At 52.7% G+C, this 20627-nt stretch overlaps 2 protein-coding genes and 1 long non-coding RNA gene across 12 annotated transcripts in view; 2 read left to right on the forward strand and 1 right to left on the reverse strand.

The window, feature by feature from the left end:
* Positions 1 to 520, reverse strand: part of ZDHHC7 (zinc finger DHHC-type palmitoyltransferase 7) — a 28638-nt gene extending 28118 nt beyond the window's left edge. Inside the window, exon 1 of the mRNA XM_049622697.1 lies at positions 424 to 520. The gene's annotated coding sequence lies outside the window, so the exon portion shown is untranslated. The remainder of the gene's footprint in view (positions 1 to 423) is intronic.
* A 203-nt stretch (positions 521 to 723) lies between these two features.
* LOC125916470 (uncharacterized) lies at positions 724 to 3970 on the forward strand. The gene is made up of 2 exons (XR_007455925.1): positions 724 to 1193; positions 3374 to 3970. It is a non-coding gene; the product is annotated as an uncharacterized LOC125916470 (long non-coding RNA).
* Positions 3971 to 8751: 4781 nt separating this feature from the next.
* The window catches only part of KIAA0513 (KIAA0513 ortholog), a 58231-nt gene continuing 46355 nt past the window's right edge, over positions 8752 to 20627 (forward strand). For 4 of the 10 annotated variants that reach the window (XM_049622689.1, XM_049622688.1, XM_049622693.1 and 1 more), the window contains exon 1: positions 8753 to 8891. The gene's annotated coding sequence lies outside the window, so the exon portion shown is untranslated. Of the gene's footprint in view, positions 8974 to 20627 lie in introns of all 10 variants that reach the window. The other 6 variants (XR_007455921.1, XR_007455922.1, XM_049622692.1 and 3 more) reach the window with 4 other exon arrangements.

Below are 20627 nucleotides of genomic sequence, written 5' to 3' on the forward strand. Positions count from 1 at the left end.
CTTTGTAATGCTTGGCTATAAAGCACTCTTTACAGGTTACGGAAAGGTTTTATAGCCACTCTCTGTTTTGGCTCTAACAACAACCCCGTTATTAGTTTATGAGAGGGGGAAACCGCGGCTCGGGAGAGCTAAGTGTCACGCCCAAGGTCAGGCGAAAACCTGGGGCTGCGATTCGGGCCGTATCCCGAGAGATCAAGAGTGAAAGGAGACACCTGGAAGGGAAGGCAAGCGCAGGCACAGAGGTGGCACAGAGGTGCCCCCGAGGAGCTCGGGAAGGTCGCAGAAGCGCGGTGTCCGGAGGAGAGGGCGCAGGGGGGGCCGAAGGAAGGGCGGGCCGGGGACCGGGAGTGGCCGGGAGGCCGGGGTGTGAGCAGCCCGCCCGGCCCCGGCCCGGCCCGGCCCGGCCCGGCCCGCCGCACTCACCCGAGGCCCGGGCGGGGTCGCCCGGCGCTGCGGCTCCTCCCGGCCTGCGGCGGCGGCGGCGGCGACTGCAGCGGCCGAGGCAGGGACGCATCATGCGGCCGCGCTCATGGCCGGGCCGGAGCGGGCCCCGCGGCTCGGCTCGGGCACGTCCCGCCGGCCCGGTCTGAGGGAGGCAGCCGCCGAGCAGACACGAGAGCGCAGAGCCCTGCCTGGGGAGCCGGGCGGCGCGACCCCCGGAAGTGAACCCCGCGGGGGTCAGCGGCGCCGCGCTTGCGCAGTTCCGGCCGCGCCGCTCGGGCCGCGGAGAGGGCGCGGGAGGCGATTGGTGGGGGCTTGGAAGTCGTCGTGGAGCCGAGAGGCGTAAGGGCTGACAGTTTTCTGCCGCAGGCAGCTCGCCGCCGGAAGCTCCTCTCGCCAAAATCAAAGGCTCCATCCAAAGGGACGTGCGGAAGGGAAAGGATGGGGGCTACGGGCTGCCGCACGGTCCAAGCCGCGCCGTCAGGCTGTCAAACTCGGTGGAGCGCTCTCGTCCCGGAGGCCGCGGGGGCGGCCCAGAGCCAGCTTTAGGTGTGGCTTGTACAGCGTGCGGAGCGAGAACTCAGAAAAGGGGGAAATGGAGGAGCGGGGGTGGAAACGATTGGGCCGGAAAGCGCGTGGGGAGAAGGGGAAGCGCCCTGGACTGGGGGCTGCTGGGGTCCGCTGCGCCTCCGGACCCCGCTCTGAGCATCCCAGCGATTCCCTCCGGACGATAGGTCCTAAGGGCTTTGAAGGTAGACACATGCTTTATTTCTTTGACTTTCCTATAGTATTGGGGGCGACTTCCGCAGGGCTGGGAAGTAGGTGCTCAGTGTCTGTTCTTAAACTGGTAAGTGCTTGCTAAATCGTTGTAAGATTAATGACAGCCAAGGGATTTATCAGAATCTCCCTGTGTGCAAGCCACCTTCTCGCCATTTACCATTCTTGCTTCCAGAAAGTCACTCCGGCTAAACTTTTGGAAGTAAGGGTGGGGGATGCATTTAAAAGTTGAAACTTTTGTGACTGTACCTTGTACCTCTGTGTTCAAAATGGGGCTGTGAATTTAGTTCACCCTCTCTGAGCCTCCCATCTCCTGCTGTCTTTGTTTTGGGATTTGTTTCCACAAGGGAGGAAAGTGAGGCCTTCAATCAGTGACCAATTCTTTTTGCACGGGCTGAAAGAAAGGATGATTATCTGTGAATAACACCGTGACAGCAAGCGGGCCTGTGCTTGGGATATCTTTGTTATGAGCAGAGTTAAAAGAATAGGGCTTTAAAAAAAAAAGAAAATTTGCTTAACAGATGCGGAACTGGCTTGAACTTTCACCAGACAAAGTTGACTTTATGCCTCATAGCTATGGACAAGAATCATTTGCATCGCCTCTGCAGCCTGTAAAGTCATAAATAACTTAAAGAAAGGAGAAGACCCCCAAGGAACCAGATAACCCAGAAGGGTGTGCCAGACAATGTCTAGTGTTCAGTGAAGACGCCTAATAATCTTTTTGGACCATTTCAGAGTCTGTCACAAAAAAGTGGAGGGTAGAGGGATCCCCACCCCATAATTCTGATAGCTCCCAACTTGTTTATACTGCCTATGCTTTTAATCCTGATGTATCTTGTGTATCATAATTTTGACAGTGCGCCGCTTTCCTAAAGGAAATGGTGCGATAAAACCATCCATTAAAATATTTAACAGTATTTAGCAGCAGTTGGCAAAAACAATCAACTGTTATCAAGGGTTTGTTTTGTTTTGTTTTGTTTTTTAATCTCGACAGAATTGGCATGTTTTTTCAAAAGGTCTTCTGCAAGTCATTTCCCCTCTCCAAGCCTCAGGGTTTTTTTGTTTATCTCTAAAATAGGAGATTAGATTTGATTTCTAAGGTTTCTTCCTGTTTTAAGACTGTGGTTCAACCCAGAGTGTTTTGCCTCTCCCTGATTTCACTGAAGCCCTGGGAGCAGAAAACCTAATATTTCCCATTCCCCTTGTAGTGAGAGGAACCTTCCCACCTCCCGGGTCAGTTCTGTTTACCCTTCAGGAGCTAGGTTCCAGCTCACCACCTATCCCAGGAAGCAGCCCTTTTAAAGTAAAGGCTCTATTCAAACATGTGGAAAGATGCTCGGCCTCATTTGCAGTCCGAGGAATGAATGCAAATCTGAAGTACAAGGAGATGCCACTTTTCACTCAGTAGGTTGGCAAAGGTAAAAGGTTCGGGAATGCTCTGTTGGCAAACAGCCCCGACTGATGCAATTGTAAATTGTTCATCTCTTTGCGGAGCAAGATAGCAATATGAGCCACAAAAATTTGACCCAGCAATTCCCCTCAGGAGTTTCTCCTACAGGTAGCCTTACCCCTGTGCACAAAGCTGTTTGCCCTGGAGTTCACACGGTAGCACGCTGTAGAAGCGAAGCAAAAGACTGGCAGTGCCCTGTAAGCCTGTGAATATATTAGGTAAAATACGTTGCAAAAAATAAATAAATAAATACGTTGCGCACGCAAAAGGGAACAGCGTGCTTTACAATTGTAAAAAGGAAGTGAGGCGTGTTTTCACGAATTCAGATATCTGGTCTTCAAGCTATATCGGGTCTATTGTGTAAAACTGCGTGTTCTTGTGTAAGAAAGCAGAGCGGGGAGATACATACGTTTAGATGTACGTAGGCTATCCCTGGACAGATACACAAGAAATGGGCATGTAACATATTGATTTTTTAAGTTTATTTATTTATTTGGAGAGAGAGAGCAGGGGAGGGGCAGAGAGAGGGAGAGAGGGAATCCCAAGCAGGCTCCGCGCTGTCAGCGCGGAGCCCTACTCGGGGCTCGAACTCACGCACGGTGGGATCGTGGCCTGAGCCGAAATCAAGAGTCGGACGCTTAACCTACTGAAGCACCCAGGCACCCCTGTGACTTGTTAACTTTCTGGCCGTGTGTTTATTTTTAGAGACACAAAAATATAATTGAACGGAGTCAACACGCTACAGCAGGTGGGGAGGCACCTCACAGAAGAGACTGTCCAAAACGTGAAAAAGTGCTTGTTTTCACTAGACGCCCGGGAAACGCAGACTGAAACCACAGGGACGTGTTTACACGCCCACCAACATGGCCGGAATGAAAAAACACCGAGCCCTGGCAAGCACCTGGAATAACTCGGAGCCTCTATCCGCTGCTGGTGGGGGGACAGGTAATCGTTAAACTACCTCGTAGGGCACTTAGGAGTATCTGCCCAAGCCGCACGTGCACGGACTTGTGTTCACCCGAAGACACCTGCTGGACGGTTCACAACCTAAATGTCCGTGACCGACAGAATGGATAAATGGTGCGTACTCATACAATGAACTACCGTGCAAAATAGAGACCAGTCGCACAAACACGTGTCGGGTTAAAGAAGCAAGACCTGAGACGGTACGTGCTGCGTGGTTCCATCAATAAAAAGTTCGGACTCCCGGCGAAACTGGTCTTTGGTATGGGCACACGTGGCGGGGCAAGGGTTACCCGCGAGGGGGGGTGCCGGGCTACTAATAAAACTCGGTGTCTTGGTCCCGGTGCCAGCTGTGTGTTCCTCCAGCTCTTCCGCAAGTAGACAGCGGCAGACAGAGAAAAGAGGCGGGCACTTCCGGAGGTTGTACAGTGGAAAATCAGAGGTTCGTTCTGGAAGGGGGTTTGGGTTTTGCCTTAGGTTTTCCTGCGGGTTCTGTGGTATCGAATGCAACAGCCAGAATTAGGGAAGCTAGAAAGCTGACCGTCCACAACGCGTGGGTATTGGACGAGGCCCCGGGAGTCTCAAGAGCCCGGAGCGGTATGTCCTGAGCTCCAACGCTCGGGCCACCTCGCCCCCGGCTGTGGGTGGAGCCTGCTGCCCCCCCCCCCCCCCCCCCCCCCCCCGCCGCTCGGTGGGGAAGGCGAATGGCCAGTGGATGGGTATGGAGAACCTACTGGGTGCCACACTCTGGGCTCGGGTCTCTGTCGCCTCGATGGCTCTCTCATGCCCTTTAGGGCTTCATCCTGTGGCGCCTTCCTCCCTGGAACCCCGTCTCAAACTTCCCCCTCCCAGCTCCGCTCCTTGCCACGTGTCCGCTAACGCCATACGTCGTTCACTTCCGGTGCGGCCCATCCCCGGCTGCAGAGCAAGCCTCACGAGAGGCGGGGAGCTCCGTTGCTCTTGTCCGCTAGTCCTTCCCCAACGCCCATCAACCAAGAAATCTACATTGAACGAATGAGTGGGCACACTGTGCGTGGCCCCTTTCCTAGAGGAACCAACGGGCTCAGCGAGGTTAAGCGGCGGCTCAGGGTCACACAGCTAGGAGGGGGAGGGCCAGGAGTCAGACGCAGGTCTGTCCTCTTTCCTGCTGGCCTCCCCATAGACTCACCTCAGCCTCACAGCCCTCCGAAGTTGGTGTGAACCCTTTGCACAGCCGGGGAAACTGAGGCTCAGAGTTAAGTGATGGCCTAGCAGGGACAGCACAGCTAGCTTGCAGACCTCCTTCTGTCTGCCTGTGAAGATCCTGTTCCTTAGGCTGTACCACGCTCCCCTAAGGAGCGGGGGGGGCCAGGCCGTACACTAGGACGGGGCTATACGGAGCCCTGCCTCCTGTCTGCTCCTGCTGCCAGGGCCCAATCACCAACCCGCCTGGAAGCAAGGCCCCGCCCATCGTGCTCATCCTCTCTTTGTCCTGTTGGCTCATTCAACAAGCATTTAAGGATCTACTCTGTGCTTGGCACCTTGTCAGGTGTTGCAGACACGCGAGTGAGCAAAAGCAAAGTCCCTGCCTGTTACAGAGCGCATAGACTGAGCAAATACACAAGTGCACGGTTACAAACAGGCGTGTTCCTATAAAGGCAAAGGACATGATGTGGTAAAAGGGTGTACCTGGGAAGCTGGCCTGGGCACCCCCCCCCCGGGGGGGGGGTGCCACGTGGCTTCTTTTCAGCTATGATATGCGAAGGACACATGGGTATTTGATAAGCAAGGGGGTGTTGGGGGTGGAGGAAGAGGGTTCCAGGCAAAAGAGTAGGTGGGAGGCCTCAGTAGAGGGCAGCATCGATCCTCTGAAGCTCTGCAAGGGGCCAGTGTGGGGAGGACGGGGTGGGGGGCAGGGGCACTGGGGGAGACCAGGCTGGAGAGCTTGGAAGGGCCAGGTCGTGCTAACACCCAGAAGGATTCTGGCCACATCTGAGGGGCAGTAGGAAGCCACTGCAGGAGACGGTCACATTTGTGGGGTTTTCTTTTTTTAATTTTTATTTTTTAGCGTTTATTTATTTTTGATACAGAGACACAGCGTGAGTGGGGGAGGGGGCAGAGAGTTGAAGGGGACACAATCCGAAGCAGGCTCCAGGCTCCCAGCTGTCAGCACAGAGCCGGCCGCGGGGCTGGAACTCACAAACCGCGAGATCACGACCTGAGCCGAAGTCGGACGCTCAACCGACTGAGCCCCCCAGGCGCCCCCACATCTGTGGTTTTTACAGGTCACTCCAGCTGCCCTGTGCAGAGCAGACTGGAGAAGGGCAAGGATGGAGGCAGGAAAATGTCAGCTCGTAAATGTCAGTAGAGCCATGGAATCAGAACCCTCCACGCTTTGCGGTCGGCGTAGCATCATCATTAATGGATGCCAAGCCACTGGGTGAAAGTTCATTAGGAAAACAGGATATCTAAATAGCCTAAAAGTATCTTTCCTGCAGATGACTAATTATTTACAAAGGGGAAACGAGAACCTTTACGGTAGGGAAACATGTCACCGTCTCAACCATGGGTCAAACGGCAGCAGCAGTAATGAGACAGACTGGCGTGGGCACCTCCTGATGCAACGACACACATTATTGCCGCTGCCCGCTGCCCGCACGGTGTTCCCTGACGACAAAGGGGCAGTCAGAGACACCTGAACCGAGAGGCGTCCCATGAGACAACCGGCCTGCGCTCCATACGCACATCAGGACAGAGAAGGAGACTGACTTCGAAGATGGAGGAAGGCGCCCCCAGCCAAGGGATGCACGAGGCCCCCAGAAGCTGGAAAAGGCGAGGAGGCCCTCCTCCCCTGGGGCCTCCAGAAGGAAAGATGCCCTGCCGATACCTCGATTTTAGGGTCTGACTCCAGAGCTGTAAGATACTAAGTCCATGTCCTTTTAAAGCCACAGCGTTTGTGGCAATATGTTACAAAGGGGAGGTGGAAATAGACATGACAGGCAACAGAAAACAGAAGGGATGCCAAGTCATATCACCTCGTTTATCTGTGTAATTGGTTTCCAGAACCATCCCCTACTCAAAGTGGTTTGTGAATATTGATTCAGCCATCCAATAAACTTACTATTTCTCCCACCTTTGCACAATATCACGAGATAATCTCAGCAAATGCTTTGTCCTGGATATCTGGTTGCATTCCGCCACCTGCCCAGAATCCGTCTCCTTCCTCATTTGCCTGTGGGGACCCGCCCTCCCCACCCAAGTAGCAGAGCAGAGCGGAGCTTATCTTCACTCGTGTCCGAGTATGGCCAATCCCGTCATCCCAACAACCTGGCCTCAGAGGTTGGTTCAAAGGGCTGAGCACACAAGGAACGTTGGCCCATTTAGATCAAATCCTAGGTCACTTGCTGGAAATACTGAAGGACAGAGTCCTTTCCCCCCTGAGGTTGCTAAGTTGAAAGAACATAGGCCTGTTGCTACTGGAGACCACTTTATGTAAAAGCCCCTAATCCGAGAACGAAGCCAGCTCCGAGGGAGGTGGTCAAATAGCGGGAGTGACACCAAGTTCTGATGACATCATCGGCGCCCCTGGATCTTGCTGGGCCAGCCCCAGAAGTTAGGTGAGTTATGTGAGCCGATGTAGTCCCTTTTTTTTTGAAAAACCAGTTTGAATGGAGTTCTGCCACTTACAACTGAAAGAATCCTGATAAATACAGCTTCCGGGTCCAAATACACGATTTCTATCTGATTTCCTGATTCAGCAATTTGTGCGTTTCACAACAGGAGTATGGTTAACCCAACACAACTTGGTCATCGGTGCTTCCTCTTCTGAGGGGTCAAATGGTTTTTTGTTAGTAATCTGTCCTGAATATTTCCCACGCCCATATCTAGTTCACTGGCCTGTGGTTGGCAGAACTTACTTTCTCTCCATCTTTGTTTAATGGCCACGCATCTGCCTCTGTCCACCCTTCTGGCAAGATCAGAATACCTTTTATGAGGCATGGAGAGACAGGGTTCATGTGAATCTCTTGAGGAGAAGTCACACGTTCCCCAAATGGAATCTGACCCTGAATGAGCTCCCATCTTCCAGCTTTACTGAATAGTCATTATCACCAGAGTCAGGTCAGGGGCTGCTGCCCTCCTTGCCTTCTGAACCATGAGATCCAGACCTGCCCCGAAATCAAGAGTGGGCTGCTTAACCCACTGAGCACTCGGGTGCCCCTAGACAGGGCTTTATTTCATACAAGCAGCCACCAGAAGGGGCATTAGAGTTCCGCGATGTAGCCGTGGAAATGTGTTTGGAGAACGTGAGTCCTCTCTCTGGAAACATACTCTCTATTTTGCTGGTGCTGGAACCAAGTTTGACATAACCCCAGTATTATCGGGAGTGGGAGACCTCCTATTTCCCATAGGAGACACTCTTATTTTTACCTTTTTCTTTTTTTTTTATTTTAGAGGTGTAGAAGCAGCAGAAACCAAAGGGCCTAAAGTTGTTTACTGTATTTGCCGAAAAACTGCAGACTCGCCTAGAACTTTTGGTGCAAGTGAAGTGGGATCCATCAGCTTTTAAGATGACCCCTTTGAAAAAATAAATCAGGCCGCAGATTGCCCTTGTATATACCATGCACCGTTGCCTGACTTGTTTGAAAAGTGTGTTCATTAACGTCAAGACTTCACCCTAACTCTGGCATGGGCGGGCAGGAAATGGCAAATGACATCCTCGTCTTAAAGGTGGAGACGATCCGGGCCCGGAAGCAACCAGAGCCAGGCCTTATTCCCCCCGCTCCCTGCCAGGGCTCCCGGGTCCCCCCACCCAAATCACCAAATCCCCCTCTCCCGCGCTCGCGGAACGGCCGGTCCCCAGGGGGGAACCCTAGTTTTGAGCAGATCCAGGAAACGGGATCCACAGTTGGACTCCGAGCGTGCTTCCGGGGACGGCGGGCCCAGGCCTCCCGTCCAGGCACAGTCGCGGCCCCGAGAGATTCGGGGCCGGGGTCGGGACCCTGACCGCGCCGGGCGCCGGGCGCCGGGCGCCAGCAGCCAGCATCCGCCCCTCCCCGTCACGTGACCCGCTCTCGGGCCGCCAGCGCGGGGCGGGGGCGGGGCCGCTCTCGCGCCTGCGCAGACGGCGCCGGGAGGGGGCGGGCACGGCCGGCTGACTGACAGCTCCCGCGGCTGTCGCCTCGGAAGGACCCGGCTCGCAGGCCCGCGCAGTGGCCGCAGCGCGGAGCCCGGAGGCGCCCGCTCGCTCCCCGGTCCGACCGGTCGGCCGGCGCCCGCCGCGGTGAGAGAGGCTCCCGCCAGCGCCTGCGAGAGGGAAACGCGTCAGCTGTCCGGGCGGCGCGGGGCTCTCCGAGGGCCGGCGGGTGAGGGGCTTGGGAGGAGGAGGGGGCGGCCGGATGACGCGGGGTCGGGGGTCGGGAGCTTCTGCGGGGTCCGCGCGTGCCGGGGGGAAAGGGTGGGAGGGGAGCCGGGAGCCCGCGGGGGGGGGGCAGGGCAGCGCCTGGGGGAGGATGGACAAGGGGTCCCCACCCCCCCGGTGGCAGATGGTTGTCGCCAGGTGGCTTTGGGGTGGAGTCGGCCCCTGGGTCCTGGGGGAAGAAGAGCCCCCAGACTGCTGGGAGGGGGGTGCCCGGAACCAGGAGGGGAAAGACATTTGCCAAGTCGTGCTGTGTGTTCAGTCTTAAGTTGGCTGCGTCTCTGCTCCCGGGTGGCCGGCGGGGGAGGCACGGTGGGGGGGGGGGGACAGGGTCTGAGGCTCTGGACGGGGTGGGGTGGGGGCGACAACTGTGCGCGTGCCTTCGCGGCGCTCCCCCGTCCCCCGGTGCGGGTCAGTAGGCACAGAGGTTTGCAGAGGGCACGGCAGCCCAGGCGCAGCGCTGGGAGCTCCAACAGCTGGACTGGTTCGGGGTGGACTGAACCAGAAGCCCCGGGACCGGAAGGGACGGCAGGTGGTCTTCCTGGAGCCGGGTGCGTTTTCCCGCGTGTCCGGGGGTTTGTGCTTCGCGAGGTTGCCCCCGGATTGCACTCGGGAGGAGGACTTGGCGGTGGGCGCCAGCCAGCTCCCGGAACTCTGTGGGTCAGCGTGGGGCACGGGTGCCGACCTGCAGACTGAGCAGGAGCTCGCCTCTGAGCTGGCACAGGTGAGTCAGGGCTGGAGGCACGCAGACCGCTGTCAGGGACCAGGCTGCCCCCCAGGCCGCTGTCACCTAACGCTAATGTTTCTGATTCGTTTCGTGAGAGGCACCCGCTCCCGGAACCTAAGCCAGGGGAGCCAAGATACAGAACCGCGGAATTAAGCAAAGAAAAAAACACAAGGAAGATGGTGATTGGTTGTGCATGAGCGCTTCTCCAGGTCTTTGACACGTTTCTGGGTGGAAGTTTATGTGCTCGCTTTGTTCAGAGTCTCTCCCTCCCACTGTCACCTGTTTTTAGTTCCGTTTTGTTCAGAAGTAGGACTGCTTACGCCGGTGGACAGGGGGCGAAAGGCTTCTGAGATCAATTCACAGCGAAAAAGTTGCCTCCTGAGATTTTCTTTTTCCATAAAAGAACTGAAGATGGCCTAGGACTCACATGTAGCGCTCTTAGTGATTAGCATATCGTCTCTAGCCTCTTGCGTGGTTCTGGGATACGTTCCCGTGGGTTTTTCTGTTGTTGTTTTGTTTTTGCGGGGTTTGTCTTTTGTATGGCCTGCGTCAGCTAACGTGCAGATAGTCTGAATTATTTGAGAATGTAACACCTAAGGGCAGTGACCAAAGCTACCACTCAGTGACGTGAATAAATTACAAACCTTAAATAATTTGCTACGGAATTCTAGAAAGTGAAGAAGAGTGATTCTCTCTATGACAATTAACTTTGGTTCTTCCGAGGTAAATTGATTTATGGGGACCCCAAGAGAGGACACCTTTTAGGACAAACCCTATGAAAGGTTTAGGATGGTATGACTCATTCTACATGCTTCCCCCCTCCCCCCCCCCTCCCTCCTCCAAAAAGAAAATAATAAGGTTAAAAAAAAAAACAAAAAAAACCCGGGAAAAATAAAAAAAAAAAAAAAAAACACAACAACAAAGTCATGAAAATTCAACCAGCAGCAGGAAAAACATGCAAAGGAAGGAATAAAACCCTGTTGCTGATGCTAACCCCCCACTTTGATGTGACAGAGTACTTTACAAAGGGCTCTGGCACAAAATCTCGGTTGATTTTCGCAAGAAACTTGGCATGATAGGGGGTGTTTCGTGCCCATGTCGCAGATGAGGAAACTGAGACCAGGCGACTGCCCAAAGTCTCTTAGGTACAAGGGGGCAGAGTGAAATGTTAGACCTAGCCATCGGACGCCAGATGCAGCAGCCTGCCATCGGCCTGTGGAGTGGTGTGCGGTGGGGGGACAGATTTGGCCCGGGGGCTGGCCGCGCGTCCTTCTCTCCCCCCGCCCGTCTCAGTCACGGAGTCAGCTTAGCTCCCGTGGCCTTCACCACATCCCCACCCAAGCCTGAGGGTCCGCGTCTACTCAGATTTGTTTCTCCGTCTTAGAGAAATCTAGTAGGAAGTATGATCGCAAGGGATCTCTTGCTCCATGGCTTGGTGTTTCCAAATAGTCTAGGTGTCTTCAGCTGGGTGGGGCGAGAGAGCAAGGCGATTCTAGGGAAACTTGCCCTTAGAGTTTTCCTCGCCCGCCACCCGGAAGAGAAATGCGGTGGTTGTGAAACCCGAGGAGCTGACCCAGTAGTGTTGTTTATTAGACGCGGTATTTTATACGTGGCATCGTCTGGGTTATGGCGGCTTTTTTTTTTTTTTATTGTTTTTTAAACAGGGCACAGCTGTTCTCATTAGGAAAAAACAAGCTTTAATCCCGCTTTCTAGATCTGGGCAGCGAGATCCGGAAAAGGACTTGGGGGGGGGGGGGTTATCTGAGATCTGTTTCAGCAGGCAATGGCACAAAACAGAATGACAATGAAAAGGGCACGACAGGAGATGTACAGATCTGAAGAAGAAAGGTGATAGAGGTCCAATCTACTCCATGCTGAGGATATCGTGTTCTTTTCTGGACGTCACATTTAATAAAGGGCAGAGAAAAAAAAATCAAGACTATTCCTTGGAAATTGCTACAGTGGTGAATGAATTATGGCAGGGTAAGCCTGAGAACCTGGGGAGGCATGATCCCAGAAGGTTTAGGGCTGTCATTTATTAAACTTGTTTTATAGGGGCTCAAGAACCAAAGGACACAAGCTCTCTGTCTAAAGTTAGAGAGACTTTAGTTTTAAGGCCTTTATCGTGCCGGAATTGAACCATACCCCTCCCCAGTGGCCTGCCAGGACTCTGGGGAGCGAATTCAAGCTTCTCACTGTGGTCTGCTTGGGGGTGGGGGGGCTAGTTGACCTTGCTTGTGTCTCCAGCTTCATCACTTAGCACTCACAAAAGTCCCACCTTCTTCCTGTGCCTTGCACACATCCAGCTCACTCTGCCTCACTCTACCCACCCTGAAGTCCTTTTCCGGATCTCGCTGCCCAGATCTAGAAAGCGGGATTAAAGCTTGTTCTTTCCTAATGAGAACAGCTGTGCCCTGTTTAAAAAACAATAAAATAAAAAAAAAAGTTGCCATAACCCAGGCGATGCCACGTATAAAATACCGCGTCAAATAAACAACACTACTGGGTCAGCTCCTCGGGTTTCACAACCACCGCATTTCTCTTCCGGCTGGTGGACGAGGAAAACTCTAACTGCCTCAGGGCCTTTGCACTCACTGTTCCTTCTGTCAGATTTCCCCATGGCTGGCTCCCTGTCATTCAAGTCAACTGCTCTAATGTCACATCCCTAGAACTTCCCTGACAATTAAAATAGTTTCTGCCTGGTCCCCAGCCCACCCACTTTAATACTTTATGGTGTTTTCTTTTTTTCATAACAGTGTCACAGATGTACTTCTTTGAGAATGCTTTTATTACGTGCTGCCCATTTACCACTGTATCAACAATGCCCCAAATAGTGCCTGGCATATAGTAGGTGTTCAGTTGATATTTGTTGAATGAATGATTTTTGTGACAGATCTTTTCAAAGATGGGAGGGATTGCTGCCTTGGTAGATACCAAGTTGGTTTTCTTGCGCTAGAGACAGTCAGACACGAGCCGACTAGCCAGCCATGGGGCAAGATAATTCAAGCATTAGATAGCTAGGAAAACCAGATAACTTATGCTAGTGCCCTGGGGCTGCTGTAACAAGCTTGGTGGCTTAAGACAACATATATTTATTCTCTCACAGTTTTAGAGACTAGGAGTCCAAAATCAAGGCGCTGACAAGGTTGCTTCCTTTTTGGGGGTTCAGAGGGAGGATCTGTTTGTGCCTCCCTCTCGGCCTCTTGTGGGTCCCAGCAATCATTGGTGTGTCTAGCCTTGGAGCGTTCTTCTCGCTGTGTGTGTGTGTGTGTGTGTGTGTGTGTGTGTGTGTGTGTTTCTGTTTCTTCTAAGGATACCATCAAATTGGTCATATTCCATTATGACTTTATCTTAATTTAATTACATCTGCAAAGACCCTATTTCCAAATAAGGTCATGTTCGCAGGTTCCGGGGGTTAGGACTTCAACATATCTTTTTAGGGGACACAATTCAATGCATAACACCTTCTCACTTCAAGATCCAGTGACATTTTAAAGGGAGAAACTGGCAGGAGGCGCTGGGTTCTTTTTAGGGATAATGGCATGGATTTGGATATTTTTACATAAAGCATCATGGTCCTGGGGCACCTGGGTGGCTCAGTCAGTTGAGCGTCTGACTTCAGCTCAGGTCATGATCCCACAGTTCGTGAGTTCGAGCCCCGCATCAGGCTCTGTGCTGACGGCTTGGAGCCTGGAGCTTGCTTTGGATTCTGTCTCCCTCTCTCTCTGCCCCTCCCCTGACTTCGGCCCAGGTCATGATCTCACAGTCTCTGGGTTCAGGCCCCGCGTCAGGCGCTGTGCTGACAGCTCAGAGCCTGGAGCCTGCTTCGGATTCTGTGTCTCCCTGTCTCTATCTGCTCCTCCCCGGCTCATGCTCTGTCTCTCTCTGTCTCTCAAAAATAAATAAACATAAAAAAAATTTTTTTAAGTATTAAAAAAAAAAAAAGCATCATGGTCCTTACAACTTGCAAGCTAAGAGGTGATCTGCACGTGTCCCAGGTGAGGAGGCCGGGGGTCTGAGCAATTGTGTGACTTGCCCGAGGTCACGAGGACAAGGTGAATCTCCTGCATCTGATTGCAAGGCCCGTGGCCTCCCCAGCCCTCCCTTTCCTGCTGGGACAGGTCTTACTAGCAGTGCAAGCCCGGGGTAGGACGGGGGATGTCTGATGGCCCTGCAGGGACCATTTCCTCCCTTGTCCTTGTCATGATGGCACAGAGAAATGTGGGGGGCAGCAGAGCCCTGTCACCCCAGCACTAAACCGCCCGTGGCCGGCTTGGATGCATGCCACAACATTAAGAGAACCTGCATTTCCCCTTGTCGGGCTTTTCCAGTGATCCAAAGGCTTTTCCATAAGGCTTCAAGAGCTCTGGTGCTCAGTGTCTTAGATTATGGCCTGAAAAAGTATTGCTGATGTCCTGAGCATGAGCCGTCCAGGAATTCACAGGGAAACTTCTTTCATTTTGAGGGCCGGGGGGAGGGGGGGGAGGGTGCGCGAGAGCAGGGCAGGCTGCCAGCAAAATGTCTGAAATCATTTGCACCTTTGCCTTTCGAGACCTTTTTATTTCTGGCTCTGTCTCACCTTATTCGGGGAGATAGTCTCTCCCTTATTTAATTTAATTAATTTTTGGTCTAGGTAATACATGCAGATGGGGCAAAATTCAGACGATAAAAAAAGATGTCCGGTGCAAAGTGGCTCTTCCCTCTGCCTCCCCGACCCCCTCCCCAGGGGCACCCGTCACCACCAGTTTCTTCTGTCTCCTTCCGGATCTGATGTCCCCTGTAATGTCCCTGACTGCCACCCCCCCCCCCCCCCCCACACACACACCCTGAGGGCTGTGCTTTCGTCCCCGCCTTCTGTTCCTTCTTCCTGTGTTTCCAGAACCCTTTTCGTGGGCACCTGACGGGCCGATTCGGTCCCATGTGTCGGGAGCTGATGACGGCACCTCTGCCACGAGTTTCATATGTGGAAGGAAGGTGCTCAGAAGAAACGTGTCTGTGACGTGAAATGTGGGCTTCTGAGGCCAGCGGCACAGATGAGACAACTGAGGCCTGCCGTCAGGCCGCCCACAAGGGCCGAGTCGGCGTGCAGATCCCGGCAGCTTGTGTTTCTGTCCCAGCATCCGGTCTGGGCCCCACGTTAGGTTCCTCTGTCTCCCTGGTTTCCTCCGGTCGGGGACGGTTGTCACCTTCCCTCGTGTTATGTATGGCATAGCGGTCCCGGGTAAAGCAGCGTCTTCCTAGCTCTGGACGGGAGCGTTCGCGTGTGGCCTGCACGTGGGGGTTGGCCTTGTTCCACGGAGCAGGTGCGCTACGTCGCGAGCACCTGCTTTCCTCCTCGGCTTTTCTGGGCTCGTTCCAGAAATGGTCTCTGGCCTCTCGGCGCCCAAGACGAATGACCAAGACCCGTCCCACCATAGGAATAATCTACAGCACGTGCTGGAGGAAATGGCACATCTGGAGGGGAGAGAGAGGGCGGGGGGGGGGGGGTATTTTTCTCTTAATCACCGAGTCCACTTAGGAGAACACCATATCCCTCCGTGACGTCCTTTCGCAAAGCAGGTGCGTTCGGAGGCATTTTCCTAGCCTTTGCATCACAGCCAGGCATGACTCAGAGCAAATGACTCACCGGTGGCAAAAATGACCAACGAGCTGGGGAAAAGACGAGAATCTAGCAACAGCGGAGCAGGCGGCAAACGGAAAATACCAGAGCAAACGAGCTCCGCGAGCTGCTGTTTGCTGACACCGTTGAGCGAGGGGGTTTGGGGGCGAACCCATGTGGCCGAGATACAAAAATGGGGCCCAGTTAAAAGGGGTGAAAGCCTCATGAGAACAGAAAACCCAATTTTGAGTTAATAGTAGATATCAGGAATGAAGTACACGCGTTAAATGTGATCAAAACAACGACAAACCTAGAAAAACCAAACAAACCAATTTTAAAAACTCAATTTGTGGTGGTAGGAGGAGGTAGGAAACCAGTTAGCCGAGGCAAGCGAGTCTAAAACCCTCCCTCCTCCGAGAGGGGGCAGAGTAGCTGAACTTCATTAAGCAGCAGGATCGCTCTGAGAATCCCGAGGCTCCATTTGGATAATACAAAAATACCTCACTTATCTGCTCTTATGGAGGAAAGAGGTATTACATATAATCGAAATTTCCGCGTAAGTAGGATTAACCAGACTTATCTCTCCTATGGGAGAAGAGTAGCATCTCCGATGTCCTCGCCTCTTCTAAGGAATCCTGCCAGCTGGCCCCGGGTGGCCAAACGCCGAGGGGTCCCACGGGATCGGTGCCTCCCACCCCTTCTCCTCTCGCTCGAACGCAACTCTTGTCCCCACACGGCCACCAGGATGTAGCGTCTTTGCAAAGCATAGATCAGGTCATGATGTTCCCCGGAGGTAAACCCTCCAGTGCTCTCCCACTGCTCCTGGGATGAAATCCCAGCCCCTTAGCTTGGCCTCCAAGCCCCTGCCTCGGGCCTGGCTTGCAGCCGTGCCACAGCCTCCGCTCCTTCCCTCCCTCCCTGGGTCTCCCCCGCTGAGCCACACTGCCTCACTCCTGCTTTAATGGGCCAGGTTCACGGCCACTGCAGAGCCATTTCCTCAGGCTGGGATGCTGGTCCTCCAGATGGTAGAATGACCCTCCCTGGCCCCTCAGGCCGAAGGAGCTGCCTACGTCCATCTGGTTTCCCTGGCCCAGCGCTGCCCAGTAGAAATACAGGGTGAGCCGCGTGTATTATATTAAGTTGCCAGCAGCCGCACTAAACAACTAAAGAAAACAGCCTCAATTAATTTTTATAATCGATTTTGTTCAACCCACCGTATCCAAAATATCCCTCCCATACCTAATCAGTATAAAAATTATTAGCGAGACATCTTAGATTCTCATTTCACACTAAGTTTGAAATCTGGTGTGGTCAGCACAGCTCAGTGAGCCACAGTTTCGTGGGCTTACTAGCCACGCATAGCGAGTGGCTACTATGTTAGACGGTGCTATGCTCTATTTTTTTTTTTTAATTTAAAAAAAAAATTTTTTTTTAACGTTTATTTTTGAGACAGAAAGAGACAGAGCATGAACGGGGGAGGGGCAGAGAGAGAGGGAGACACAGAATTGGAAGCAGGCTCCAGGCTCTGAGCCGTCAGCCCAGAGCCCGACGTGGGGCTCGAACTCACAGACCGCGAGATCGTGACCTGAATTGAAGTCGGACGCTTAACCGACTGAGCCACCCAGGCGCCCCTGCTATGCTCTATTTTATTCACGGCACGTACGATGGGCTGTAATGATATCTTTAATCTCTTTGTTCTCTGCCTAGAACGCAAGCTCCCTGAGGGCTAGGCTACTGTTTGTCTAGTTCATCTGAAACAATGCCTAGCACCTGGCACATGCACATTAATGTTTGTTGAATGATTGAGCCAGCCTGTGACAGGATGCGTGAGACCCTCACCTTACCGTTCAGAGCCAGTCATGTAACCAGTGCATTCGGAGCCAGTTTTTTTTTTTATGTTTATTCATTTTTTGAAAGACAGAGAGAGCACCAGCAGGGGTGGGGTGGAGAGAGAGGGAGACACAGAACCCGAAGCAGGCTCCAGGCTCCGAGCTGTCAGCACAGAGCCCGACGCGGGGCTCGAACTCACAAACCATGAGATCGTGACCTGAGCTGAAGTCGGACGCTCAACCTACTGAGCCACCCTGGTGCCCCTGGAGCCAGTTTTAATCAGAGGAACTCGATGCCCAAGGTTTCCTGTGACCAAAAATATTAGCTGTTTGCACAGAGACTTAGGTATTGTCTGTCCAAGATCTCCTGTGATCACTTTTTATCGGATTTGTTTGGGGGAGGGGTGGGGTACCATGATAACCAAAGAGCAAAGCTTTTCACTAGGAAGGGTTTTCACCCGATTGAGATTCTTTGGCGATGTTTGGTGCTCTGAGTTGATATAGATCAGAGATTTCAACTGGGGAAACATCTAGAGACATTTTTGACCGGCACACCCGCGGGGTGCGTCTGGCATCCGGGGGTAGAGGCCAGAGATGCTCTACACACCTTGCAGCACACACACAGGACAGCCCCCGCGGCGAGGAGTGACCCGCCCGAGTGCCGATGGCCCTGCCGTCGAGAAGGCCTGCTGTAGGCCAGCGCGTCTGCGTCGCCTCTGATAACGTCAGGAAGGGTATGAGCCTCTGCAGATGCGACAGATTCTGTGCAGACCCCATCTTTTTGTTCCCTTCTCTCTCTCAGGTTCAACCTGCCCCTGCTTGTTGGTTCTTTTCCTACAAGTGTAGACGCAACAAAATTGCCCTCAGCGAGAGCACTTGAGACGAAAGAAAATCAGCTTCCCTTGGAAACCGGGAGCTAGCATTCTGCAGAGCAGACATCTGGAAAAGCCTGTGTCTCGAGAACCGTGGATCAATACGCTCGAGGCGCCCCCTGAAAGCTATTTGGATACGTTCTGAGCAAAGCCGCGGCAGAAACTGATTTCTTTTCAGTTACATGCGCATAAACGTGCCAGCTACGCTTTGAAAAAATGCTCATTTAGACTCCAAAGCAGGATTGGAGCACAGAATTATATGCATTTTAATTCTCGTGATACATTAAGTCCCCTCCCCACAAGTAAGAGAATTCAGCTCCCTTATTATTGGGGGTAGAAAAGTGATGAACTATATACATTTCAATTTTCAGGTTTTGGGGAATACGTTGACTCTTGAACAACAGGTTCAACGGGCTTGAACTGAACCAGTTACATATATGCAGATATATATCTATGTGTATATATATATTTATTTTATTTTATTTTATTTTATTTTATTTTATTCTATTTTATTTTTTTTTAATGTTTATTTATTTTTGAGACAGAGAGAGACAGAGCATGAACGGGGGAGGGTCAGAGAGAGGGAGACACAGAATCTGAAACAGGCTCCAGGCTCCGAGCCGTCAGCACAGAGCCCGACGCAGGGCTCGAACTCACGGACCGCGAGATCGTGACCTGAGCCGAAGTCGGACGCCCAACCGACTGAGCCACCCAGGCGCCCCGATATATATATATATATATATATTTTTTTTTAAACAAATACAGTACAGTACCATAACTATTTTTTCTTCTTTATGATTTTTTAAATAGTGTTTTCTTTTATCTAGCTAACTTTATTGTAAGAACAGTACATATGATCCACTGGGGCATCTGGGTAGCTCAGTCGGCTAAACGTCCGACTTCAACTCAGGGCATGATCCCGCGGTCTGTGAGTTCGAGCCCCGCGTCGGGCTCTGGGCTGACAGCTGGGAGCCTGGAGCCTGCTTTGGAATCTGTGTCTCCCTCTCTCTCTGCCCCTCCCCTGCTCGTGCTCTGTCCCTCTCTGTCTCTCAGTAATAAACGTTAAAAGAGTTAAAAAAAAAAAGTAGTATATATGATCCCCATAACATATAAAACACATGTTAGTAGACTGTTTACGCCAGATGTAAGGCTTCCGGGCAACAGTAGGTTATGAGTCGTTAAGTTTTGGGGGAATCAGACGTTATACGCAGATTTGCAACCGCGTGAGGGGTCGGCACTCGCCCCCACCTCCCCCGCCATGTGCTTTAAGCGTCAACTACCCGTACCTGCAAATACAAGCCGAAGTTGTACCAGAGTCGGCGATGTTTGTTACCCTACCCGCGTCTCCAGCGAGATCTGAATTCGTGTAATTAGCTGTGTGTGTGAGGGGCATCGCCTGCCGCTTGGCGCTGTGTTCTCTGCTGGGGGTACGTTCCCTTGTCTGGCCAGCAGGCTTCTATTAGATCTTTACGTGTTTTGCCTGAGCTTCCCTCCCTGCCCCTTTCTTGTCTGTCTGCCATCCCCCCACCAGCTCCCGGAAATCTAAAATTTCATCCGACCCTCTCACGTCGTGGAATTAAAAAAAAAATTTTTTTAACGTTTATTTATTTTTGAGAGAGACAGAGACAGAATGCGAGTGGGTTGGGGCAGAGAGAGAGGGAGACCCAGAATCCGAGGCAGGCTCTAGGCTCCGAGCTGTCAGCACGGAGCCCGACGCGGGGCTCGAACCCATGAACCGTGAGTTCACGACCTGACCCAAAGTCGGCCGCTCAACCGACTGAGCCACCCAGGCGCCCCTCACATCATGGAATTTTATTTGAGCAAAACAAGGTCTAGAATTATTTAGGGCATGACTCTTTTGTTCCCGCTGCTTTCCAAGCGTCTCCTTTAGTACTGGGATTTTTCAGTCATTCGCTTCCTTTCCTGCAGGCACGGAAAACCTAGCATTTGTGGGTGAACAGTGCCGAACCTTCCTTGTTTGCTGATCTCTCCTGAAATAGGAATCAGGCAACCCCTTTAAATGCTGTGGAATAAATATCTAAATCCGACGTCGCCTGCCCCATCTTCTCCCGTAGAGACGGGTAAGAGAGGGTCGATCCACACCGGTGTCCTGCAGATGTCTGGAGGGTCCTCATCTGGACCCCAGGTCGGCCCACTTCCCTGCTTGCATTGCAGCAAGGCTGTGGAGTCTGGCTCTGCTTGGGTTTATCTAGCCTCTTTCATTTGGGCTCTGTGGCTTTAGACAGCTGTCTAACCTTCCTAAGCCTTGAAGTTTCTAAAACCACAAAAACAGGAATACTAACAGACCTAGCCCACGTGTCACGGGAGCGTTAGGTCAGCTTATCGCAGAGAGCGTTAGCTCCGCGCCCGGTGGGTCGCGAACACACGATGAACGTTAGTTGTAATTGTCATTTAACTATCAAAAAGCATTACATAATGGTAATACTTAGTATGGCAAAGAGCAGCCCAAACCGGCTTGGCTTTCTCACGCCATCACGTTAACTAAAGCAGCAGCAGGAAGCGTGGCTTTGACCTTCTAGAGAGCACGGGACACGGAACCACAGTGGCACTCAG

This window comes from Panthera uncia (assembly GCF_023721935.1).
Source record: "Panthera uncia isolate 11264 chromosome E2 unlocalized genomic scaffold, Puncia_PCG_1.0 HiC_scaffold_20, whole genome shotgun sequence".
NCBI lineage: Eukaryota > Metazoa > Chordata > Mammalia > Carnivora > Felidae > Panthera > Panthera uncia.